Here is a 12,084-nt window from a genome sequence, read left to right as displayed (position 1 = left end):
TGCAGTTTGGGGCCTCTGACAGAAAAGTTAACTAAGCATGTTGTGTGTGTAAAAAAAAACCTAACCCTTTGTTAAAGTACAATTCAGCTTCACATGTTTGATCTCTGAAGCATGTAGATCTTAACCCTGTCTTGGCCCACTTATGAGCCTAATCTTGTCGTGAACAGTGTTCGTGGTTTTGACTGAGGTGTCTCTCTATGTCTCATCTCGCTCTGCATTTATATTTCTGCCTCTATTTTGCCCTTCACACTTTCATTCGTGTCATCTGTCATCTGTCATCTCCTGTGTGTCTGTTTTTCCGACCACATATCACTAGCCGACCGCAGCGCACGATACCCGATGCATCACGGTTACTCTGGCCATTCTTTAAGTCTCCAGTGGAAGACCAGCTCCTCAGCGGTGGGTATGGAAACCCATGATTGTTTTTTTTTTTTTTTTTTTTTTTGTATTTCACCCATGACCATCAACCTCTTCGTGATTTTCTGCGCTTGTGGTTTGACCTTTTTAGACATGCCGACGCACAGACAACACACAAGGCTTGAAGCTGAGGAAACGTGAGAGGCCAATTGCACTGGAACAAAGGTAGACAGACAAAAATAGATGTAGTGTTTTTCTGTCATAAAACATATAATGTCTGTATAAAGTATTAGTGACAGACAACAACTCGACGTATTAATGCTATATATATATACAAAAAAAAAAATACCTCAATGTTTGGATAAAGTTTCTCATTTGGTTAAAAAATACGTATCATTTAATACTGAAACACTTTTATTTTAAATTTGCTAAGTCAAGTTCACTCATTTGTCCCCTGTGGGCCACTATACACATCTAGTAAGCCACTGTAGGTGAGTCAGTGGTTCAGAAATTCCTCTCAGAGCACTTTGACCCAGAAAAATGGACCAGATTGTGATTGGAAACCACATAGCATGACTCTAAACAAGCAGAAAATGTTGGCATTGAGCAGCTGGCAGTGGAACAAAATGTCCATCCACTCCCACAGAAACCACTGCATCCAAGAAAACAAATAAACAATAGCATCCAGCAGTAGTCAAAACAATCAGGTTTAGCATTTATTTGCCAATAAACAAGCAAACATATCATTTCATAGCCTCATTTTATTTCCTCCAAACAGAAACACAATTCCCCATTGAAGCTAAAATCCCATCATGTTTTTTAGATTAGCATGTATATGTTTGTTATTATAACCATCTGTATGAACAGTGTGTATTTATAGTTGATTGAGTCTGCTGCTATTGAGCAACGAGGATCAGGTTTGTCGGGTTACACCTGTCTATTGACCGAGCCAATAGCATCCAACTTCACCACTGCAGCACTATGATTCACTACAAGGACATTCAGTGACATTTATCCTTCCGTAACAGCAACAAAGGTATACTCCTAAGAAACTGGTTATACTTAGCAAGAGTAGTGTGCGGGAAGACAGTAGGCCAAAAATGACGGCTTGGACTACTTTGGGACATTAAGGCACACAGACCTCATTTTAAATAGAACAGTAAAAGTTAACCCATATAAAAAGTTAAAAAGATATCCAGCGTTTGCATTCCAGGTGTGAAGGCAGCATGTAACCATGCAATGTTTACGTTTTGCAGAAATGCAGTTTACAACAGACTGAAGATTAACCATGTCGATGATCTGCTGTGATAGCTGCTAGAAAGGTGAGAAAGTGTTCTTCAGAGGCACAGAGGAAGTCGACAAAGGCTTCAAAGATAGAAAGGTTCATATGAATCTGACTTTGTATTTCTGCTATGGTCGAAGCCAGTAATACATGGAAAGTTAAGCGATGTGTTAGTTATCAACATAAACAAGATTAAGGAGAAATCCAAGTTCCCCTTGGCCCTTCACCTCATGTGACCGTTAAGTGCTGTTTCAATACAGAGCTACAAGGCCTGCTACAGGTGGAAATCTTCACCTAGCAGCTGGGACCCCACTTATCATGTGAACGTCTCAAGCTTCATACAATAAAACATGAACAACTGAGCAACTGTGCTTGTTTGACATAGTTAGAACCAATTTTTCTGAAAAGCTGGAACTTTGAAATGATCAAAAGATATGTCCCTTTACATAACCATAAAACCATGATATTCCTAACAGATGTTAAATATTTGTATTATTATTTGTAATTCTTGTTTGACATGTTTGTGCTACTCTGTGTATGGAAACATCTCCAGCTTCATTTAGAGAGCTACCTGATCCAAACATTTCAATGTGTTTCTATGCTAATATGAGCTTATTAGCACTAATTGTTTAAATCTCATCATTACTGTCAATTCTGCCGTACACACAGTCAGGGGAGTGTCCAGACTTTTTTTTGACTGGGGTGGCCCAACTAGGGCTCTGACCTATGCAGGAGTGGCATGATGCATGAGCTCACTCTTTGAATTGATTTCATGCATTTATTCTTTCAATCTTTCTGACAAGAGAATGGGAACATATAAATGGTCTTAGTTTAATTCTTGAAGGACTCAAAAAGGAGACACATATCTAAAGTCACCCTTTAAAGTGTCGTGTTGCTGGTAGTTTTCTTTAAATGTCAATGTAGCATATTTTCTATTGTTAGTGCACATGTATTTCATAAGACAGTGGGTAGAGAAGGAATGGTTCAATGAGCTGACTGGAAATGTTTTTGGTAGCGAAACATTTCCAATAAATGTGTATCTGCAAGTTAGACAGTGTGCAGGAATTTTAATGTAAATTTGTATAGACCAGTTCTTTCCTCCAGCCGGTCTTATGAAACATAGAAGTGCAAAAACCAAATGTGGGCTTAAACAAATACAAGGAATAAAGAAGAATACTTCAAAATTATTATGAAATCAAACATATTCAGAGTATCTTAGTTGAAACAAACATGTATATGTGTTCTAAAAGGACTTAAAGAAGCTGCCACCATGGTTTCAAACTATTTTGTAGAGAACATGAGCATGTACCGAGTCTCATCCCAATCCATTCAAGATCTTTGTTTGAATGAAAACCTTATGCAAGTGGCTGACATTACCATCCACCCTCAGATGAGATGAATAAAAAGTGGGGGGGAAAAACTACATTCTTAGTCACCAAGGGAAACACTACATACTCTACACTACAACACTACATGGATCCTTAACTTCCCCAAGAAAACTTTTGGGCTGCTGAAGTGCCCTTGAGCTACTCTCCTTCAGGCAGAGAGATGTTTTTCGATAGCTGAACTTTACAAGAGAATGAAAGTAAGAGAAGGAACATTGTGGAAGACTTCCTAGTTTTGATGTGCAGTTTGTTTAGAGTTTGTTTACTATAGAAACTGAGCACTGGTCATACTGTTTGAACACTAGATGCTTGATGATAAGAGGGCAAGCATTCAGAGTTAATGTGAGTGAACGACTATTGTCCTGCTGTGTGAGTGGAGGAAAAAGGTGTGGGTGGGATGGTGTGAGTGTTAGGTGGTTAGCAGACAGTTGTGGGAGGTAGAGGAAGGTGGCAGTGGTGGAGGAGTAGGGAGGGGGAGGGGGGGGGGGGGGGGGGTTGTCAAGCAGGGTCATGAAGAGCCCATGGAAATGCAGATCGCCTCTCTATATTCTATTGCCAGGCATCAGCTTTGATGAAAAAAAAAAAGAAGAGGGATTTAATACGGACTAACTTTCACCGTGCCGCCAGCTCCTCCTGCCTCCTCCTGCCTCCTCCCGCCTTTAGTCCCCCACTGATTCTCTGCCTCACCCTTTCTCTCTTCAACTGACAAAACAGACCCTAAGGCACCCCGGGCTGCCTCCTCCATCACATCCATCTCTTTTCGCTATTCACTGTCTTTTCACTCCTCTAGTCTTTTCTTATCTAGCCTCAGCAGAGGGTTTTGCCATCCCAAGCAATCCCCTAATTGTAGAGATTTTAAAACAAACTTTTAAGAGTTGTATAACTATAGGAAGTTGTGCAAATTTGGGCGTATATGTATTTATTGTGCTTTATTTTCTAAGATATTTCAGTGTGTCACAAATTGCCTCAAACTGCTCGTCATCTTTACAACACACACACAGCTGCACCTCTCCTCTAATAATGCACACAGCAGCCTGTCCCGCCCCGCCTCAGTACATGACTTTGTCTTTGTGTGGACGTTAAAGATGCTCAAATAATATTACTCGCATTTTGAAATGATTCACCTCGATGTTACATTATCACACCAGGTGACGATTACATCGTCAACTGATGACACGTATGGCAACGATCGGCCTCAACCAAGAGTGCTGCAGAAAAATATAAAAACAGCAGAAGAAGAGCTTCAGTTTTAACATGAGATGTCAATAGGTGCATTTAGAGTAGTGATATACCAGCAGACATCACCCCCCCCACCCCTCTCTCTCTCTCTCCCTCTCTCACTCTTGGGATGATTATTATAGACAGATAAAATAGATTAATAAATATACCTGGATTGCCGTAAATATACAGTACTTGGGCAGCACCCTGAGTATTGATTATGTGTTGGGAACACTGTGAATATAACTGGTCAACACTGATGCTAATGTAAACATTGCTCTACTCGACAGGGTTATTACATAAAAATAACTTTCTAACTAATCTATGTCACTCTACATCTGATGACCATATAGTCTCTCGGAGCTAATTGCTATGTCACTTACGATTTAGCCATGCCTTAAACAGATAAGAAAATCAGTGCCAAGATTTCTTCCTCAGTTTCTTCCCCATACTGTATATCAATTCATCCTGAGATGTGACGATGGAGTTGGAGTTTAAAGACGACGTTAAGGACCAGAATGTCCAGCTGCATTTATGTGCCAGTGTCTGTTTAAAGAGATGAATAAAAAGCTAAATTATCGTCAGTTACTCGCTGTTGGGTTCCAGGATTTACATTAAAGCTGATGCTTTGAGTTTTTTACTGTCCAGACTGAATGTTTCCTTCGTACAGGCAGTGTGTGCTAAAACACTGCTGAACAATCTTAACCATTCAACACCAAAAAAAAAATTCCTAGCCCACATATTCGTATCTATATAAATAATCTGTGTATTAGAAAAATGTAGACAGTCACTTTCAAAAGCTAATCCCATATTCTAAAATAGATATTGAGCAAAACATTGATTTGCACAAAAAGCTTCTCACTGCTACAAAACTCTGACAATGAACCTGTAATCTACCAAAAATGATTCAGACCTCGTTTCTCTTTATTCCGACCTGAATGCAGCACTGTAAAGGACAGATCAAATGTTTTGTCACATATGCAACCAAACTTTGATATGTAAATCAAAGAAGTTGCATTTTATACAACCCCCTTCCTCAAGTCGAACAATTTCAAATGTATTTGCTCTTTGAAGCATTTAAAAAAAAAAAAAAAAATTTACACAAACATCTGCTTTTGCTGATCAATCACAGAACAGTTTATGGAAAAAATTAAAATGGAAGAAGCAGATGCAGTAACCGATCTCTAGCATGGGACACATCCAACGTACACAAGTACAGATTTGAACAAAAAAAAAAAAGCCTCACTCCTCACAGATAAATTCCTCATGCGCTTCTCCATGCTCTCAGGACTTGTTGATGGGCCACTTAATCCGAGCTGAATATAAAACCTGGTATTGTTTGTGAAGGACAATATACTGTAACACCCCTCTCCTCCCCCTAGACCGATTCAAAAACACTTTCCCTCCTCACTCATCTCACCCTTTAGCCTCTCCTTTCACCACAAACCTGCATTTCTGAATACTAAAAAGAAAAGAACACGCTAAAAAAAAAACCCATCAGAGTTCAGGGTTTTGAGGTGGTCTGGAAAATGCAGAGTGGGCATATTGAAATACAGATAAAAGAGAAAAAGGGAGGAGTGAATAGTGGGGCTGTGCAGAAACGGTTGGCTAATTAAATCTTTATACCGTCTCTTCTGAGGAGAAGCTAATCTGCTGGGTGGGAGCTGGCTTGTCTGCTTTTTAAAGAGTTTTGAAAAACTTTTTCTTGTTTCATGCATTCTTTTCCTCAGCCCACCCCTGGTTTTCTTTTGCTGTAGTGAAAAAATAATTCACTGCGTTTGATGGAAGATTGAGTGCGAGGTGGACAATGCCGAAGCTCATTACTGGAACGAAGGTCTGAAGAGAGATGTCGAGAGAGGAAAGGAAAAAAATAAATCACACAGCAAGGAGGAGGATTTAGAGAGGGAAGAGAGAAATGCAGAGCAGGAGTTTTAGCTTACATTTGAATGTATGAATACAGTGGGTGGTGGGTGAGGGGTGGAATAACAAAAAAAAAAAAGGGAGAGAAAAAGTGCTGTAAAAGAAGCAGTTAGTGGCCAATTGCATATAAGTAGGACACACTGAGACTGCACTTTTGTCTTCATCCCAAGGAGACGAAAAGGAGGAGGGGGAAGAGGGGAGTCAATGATCTGAGATCAGATGTTTCCTCCTGATAACAAGCAGCTGTGATGATCACTTCCAGACGCTGAGCGGGTTTTTTTCTGCAGCAAGGCCAGAGGTTGACGTCCATATGCCCTGACCCCGGCCCCCACATCCTCCACATCTCTCCCTCTCTGCCTCCCCCCCCCCGCCTTCCCCCCCTTTCATTCCACCTTTCCAACTGTCCAAACCGAGTCAGGAGACTGTGAGGCCCAAATGCTATTTGCTAAATTAGATAATAGAGGCTGTCCACAGTGTAATGGCACTCTAGTGTGGAAACAATGTTTTTTTGTTTTTCAGGACAGAGTAGAAGTTGTTGTTCATCAGCTGATTGGCCGATCTCTATTTTTACTCGCCATCAGTTGGGGCGGCTGTGGCTCATTTTGAAGGGACCTTGGTTGTGAGCCGGAGGGTTGCCAGTTCAAGTCCAAATTAAGTACAAATCTAATATGGAAGTTGAACATGTGCATGGAGATCATTGCTTCGTGCATACATTCTGTGGTCATGCGCCAATGCAGGATATAAATGTTCACGCATGCAACTCACCCTGAAAACTTCGGGAAGTTTGCACAAAATTCCTCAAAACTTCCTGAAGTTTTGTGAAATTGTGAAAACGCCAAATAACAGAGTGAAAAGTTGTCAAAGCCATTGGAATATGATTGCTTTCATTAATCTAATTTCCAGCTGCAACTAACAGCTGTTCACAACAAGGAAAAGGTTCAAAGAAAAGATACTCAGGAAAGGTTTCAAATATTTCCCTCATGAGGCGGTGGCGCCCCAAACGGAGCTAAAAGGTAACTGATATTATAAATTCAGTTGTACAGAGATATCCCTCCAAATTACTGATTATGGAGCTTGATATCTTAATTGGCCACTGCTCGCTTTAAAGTTTGATTTTATGTATGATGGTATGTCAGTGTTGCTTTTACATTCTGTGCATGTTTCCTGCATTGGTGCAGAATCAGTCTATGAGAGTCTACAGCAGCACTTATCAGTACTTTGAATTTCCAATGGATCAAATGAGTATGAGCTCAGTGAAAAAGGTCCCTTGTACAGACTCACTGATTTTAAAGATGGCCCCATGCCCCATACTACAGGTAGCCTGTAGTAGCACTTCCCAGCATCTTGTAGTTACTTGCATTTTTTTAAATATTCTATTAAACTTGTGTTTGTTTGGCTGCTCTTGTGGTTTCTGTTCCTTCATTGTAATATGGAATGTCATAAGCCTTTATTCAAATCAAACTTCCACTTAGGGATTAATGTGCCCTACCTTTAAATTAGTCACTCATCACTCTTCCCTTTAGTTCCGCGGTTCCTCCTCCCCTGAGCTCTTTGTTTTGGCTCTTTGACCCCACTGTAACGGTTTGGGATTTCTCTAAACTACATCTTTCTCCTTGTACACCAGCATATGTTTGATTTGGTGAATCACCCGAGAAAAATCTGATACACTGAATGTCAGCATACAGTTTTGTTTCTGAAGACCAACAAAAACCAGGATACTTTATGTGACTTAAAGGCCAAAAAAAGGTCATTATTTGCTCGTATCAATATGTTCATAAATTAACCTTCATAATGGTTTTTGTAAGGAAAATTTGAAACAAAACAGTATGTATTTTATGACTGTACCATTCAATCAAATGGAAATAATCCAGATGTCTTGTATATTATTTTCTACACATTCTCCATGTTCTGATTGCGGTTTATTTGGAAACTTTGGCATCCCCTCTCAAATTTAAATGAAGTTATGTGACTTTCAACAATGTTTGGCTGTACTTTGTCAGGCAGCTACACTGCCAACAGACTTGAGTTACGCTGCACAAATGATTAAAAACAAATGTAAGGCATGCATACAATTTAAACCGACTGAGAACAACCGACCTCATTAAAACACTAAAAGATGCATGAAGAGAGAAAAAACAGAGACAGGTAGAGAGTGAGGGAATGAAAGGAGAGGGAAGAGTTAAGTCCATTTCCTGAGAATAAATTAAAAGCGTCTTGTAATCACATTGCAGGAATGCAGTCGGTGTACACTGTTAAACACTCCCTAAGCCCTGGCTCCACTTCACTCTCTCAGCCCCTGCACACAAAGGAGCCTTTGTTCTCTGCTGCTCTTGAAAAGCAATGCTCAGTCACTCCCTCCTCCTTTCCTCCTCCTCCTCCTCTCCCTCGCTGCTCTCTCGCTCTCGTGCTGTTTCTGTCATTCTCCACTCTCTTTCACTCCTCTTTCTGTTTCTTTCATTCACTGCCTCTTTTTTTTGGCCCTTCATATTTCCCGTTCTACTCTATACAGTATGTCTCTATTTCTCTTTCTTCCCTCTCTTGTGCAGAAGTCTGACTAGAATTTTGCACACAGCCAGACGTAACATGCGGCATACATGTACGTTAATCATGTCAAACACAAGTAAATTGTAAAAGCCCACCGTTATTACCATTATCCACCCATTATTTGCCTGGCTGTAACAAATCCACAATGCCCTCAACATAACCAAGATTCGTGATTTCTTAAAGTTTGCTTCCCCCAAGATTTGCCCGGCCCCCACCAACAGCTTTTTCTGGTTAACCACACATTTACGGTAAGAAACTGTAATAGGGTGTGGAAGAGGAGGGTGGGGGTCCTGGTCTTTCTCTTAGCCCTCCAAAACCCCTCCACCCTGTCTTGAAAATATTTAGACACCACATAGATACACAACACGCACTGCACTACCTACCAGATGTGGCGTGCACGCACCTGGTACAATGGGAGCCCTTGGGCGTGGAAACTGTTATTTTGTTAAGCAATCAGGTCATATGTGACAAGCTTATAAAGCCTCCTCGTTTGAACATGTTCCTCTTGGAGAAACCCTCGCAGGCTCCTCCTCCTCCTCCTCCTCGTCCGCTGAAACCTGGCAGCCGTCACCTGTTGATGGACTTTTCTGTCAGGTCAAAATAAAGCACACAGGCATGTCTCTTCACTGAAACAAGGTTTTATAGATTGACTTATCTGTCGTTTGAAGTATGCAATACAAAGATCATTCACTGTAACTATCTCAGAGCTACTGCTTGTAAAGTTTTACACTTTGGACTCAATCACCAAGACTTAACTCTTGGGAAAATAAAAAAGAGTGTTTCCGTTTTTCCGCCTTATTTGTGTGTTGTCCTTAAACATACTACACATACATACATACACATGTCCCATAAAGGTTGTCATTCATAATTTTTAGAGGAAACAGCTCATTGTTGCTATAATAAGGTACGGTACTGATGTGAGCTTATTGCTAACATTAACATGCTAACATCCTCAGAATGCCTGATAGCATGTAGTTTATGTTTAGTAGGATAGTTTTAACCTTGTTAGTTATGCATGTAAGCATGCTCACATTTGCTAATTAGCACTTAATACAAAGCAATACAGAGGCTAATTTAAAAAAAAAAATGCTACTTTAGAATAACTTTATTTTGTTTGATATGCTGATAGCACAATTTTTAAACGGTCAGCTGCTCTCAATCAAAACAATAACCAAATCATTTGACGTTGCGGCTGGAGGGGAATCATGGGAGTTCTCTCTGCCGCATACAGGCAGCTTTCAGAAGCAGTTCCTGCTTCCTTATGCAGAGGTCTTCGACATAACATCCGGTGTTTCCTTGGCAACGATTAACATTTCGTGTCTGTCATGGTGGCTCTATCATGGCAGCCGCCACAACAAGACACATCCCGTTACAACTATAAAATTAAAGATTTCTCTGGCTTTGATAACTGTTGGAAATACTTGAGGTAATGTAAGTACTTAACAAAGAATATATATAACATAGGTTTAGTCATTTTTTTTAAACTAATTAAGCTATTTTAATGGAAACATTCTAATAAAATTCTGTATATTATACCTTAAAGTCAGAGATCAATTGAAGGTACCATCCTTTAGGTTTTTTTCTTTGAATATTTTTTAGTTTTCATATTATTTGCATGCGTGCATGTTGTATCTCGTCATAAACTTGGCATGACAAAATCTTTATGATCATATCTTTCAATGTTTTTAAAGATGTTTTTGTAGAGGGGGAATACAGACACACCCAAGTGCGTGAGGTTTCCATTTCACACATATTACACTTACAGTGTAACTTTACATACAATAAAGATAAAGCTCCTGTGGTAAATAAGTTCTTGCTGGTGTACTCTCAAACTCGGCCCTGAGCCACTTAAGGCAGCTGTGTCGTTTGATGATCTTGTTTTCTGACCCATCTGGGGGGAAAAAAAGATCTGCTTTGTATATTTTAACATATCTCTGCCTGTGGGTATAATGTCCAATAAAGTAATTATAGTGTTCTTTCTCACGAGGTTCAGCGTGTCTGGTCGTGCCTGACTGTAGCCCCGCCGCACTGAGAGAGCCCGAGGCGTGAAGTGCAATCACGTCCATCAACTCTTATCAAACCTGTCACAGGGTGTCTGACGCAAGACGGCCTTGCACAATCACCTCCCGACAGATGAGTACAAGCCGCAGAGGGAAGGTTTAACCCTGACAGTATATCATTATTATAAGGTCTTTCACAAAGATTCACATCTGTGGCTTCTGAAATGTTTTAGAGAAAGTTGAACACAGATGGGGAAAGTACTTTTTTGAAATTCTTAATAATAATCAATGAGTAAGAATATTTCGACATTCACATTTGTTTGTCCATCCATCCATTTTCTTCCACTTATCTGAAGTTGGTTTGCGGTGGCGGCAGGCGAAGTAAGACTTCACTGCTGCAAGCACGTGTCAAGCTGAACAGAATAGATCGAACCAGACAGGAAGTCAGACTAGGAAATGCACAGAGCATCCGAATAGAACACAATATACAGACTCCTGATAGCGTAATCAACCTTAGGTCAAAACAGGAACTAAACGAACAGCAAATCATACTGGCTAGCATTGGTAGCTTTAATCTAAACTCTGCTAGAACATGAAAACGCTCTATCAAAATAATTGTTAATGAAACAAAAGCTTATGTTACAAAAAGTCCTACCTTTCTAAATATACAATAAAAACTTGCTGTCCTTTTAGCAACTTAGCCAGCAATCTTGTCAATGTGTCAGTTAACTAGCTAGCTAGCTTGAAATATGTGTATCCCCCTTCAGTGAGTCTTTCATCAAATAAATGGTGTACAATTCTGAGGAATGGTACCCAGGTCTGTTGGGGGAAAAAAAACACAATTGTGGAGTGAATGGCCTAACACAAAGCCTGGCTGGTTAGCTTCGTTGCTATTAGCACATTCGCAAGAAGCCCCAATAAATCAACACGATTCCAGTTTGAGATTTCACCAAGATTTATTTGATAGAATCTAGTAGGACAACTTAGTTTTAAGAGAGGGTTTGTAAAGGTTTTAGTACAGTTTCTTTTAACCTACAGTGTTTGGTCTGCATATAATTTTTGTTTTAGCTTGTGTTGTTTTTGTTCCTGATTTCTTTCTTTCTGTTTATTACTTCATTTAATTCCATGAATCCAGTTTATATTCCGTGTAAATCTTTTTTTTTTTTTTACTATTGTAAGAAGCTTTAAATAAATATTATTTTACTTTATAACACACTAAACCGAGCACAGCAAAGCACAGCGAATCCCAGAAGCATGCAGCAACCCGTCTGGCCCTTCCAGCAAAACTGTTTCACCCTCTGCAAACACACAATGACACACGCAGGCACAGGCAGGACTCTTTCTCTCAGTGTCTCCTCATCCTGATCCCAGATGCAGA

This window comes from Labrus bergylta, chromosome 18 (genome assembly GCF_963930695.1).
Source record: "Labrus bergylta chromosome 18, fLabBer1.1, whole genome shotgun sequence".
NCBI lineage: Eukaryota > Metazoa > Chordata > Actinopteri > Labriformes > Labridae > Labrus > Labrus bergylta.
This window is presented reverse-complemented; position numbering follows the sequence as displayed.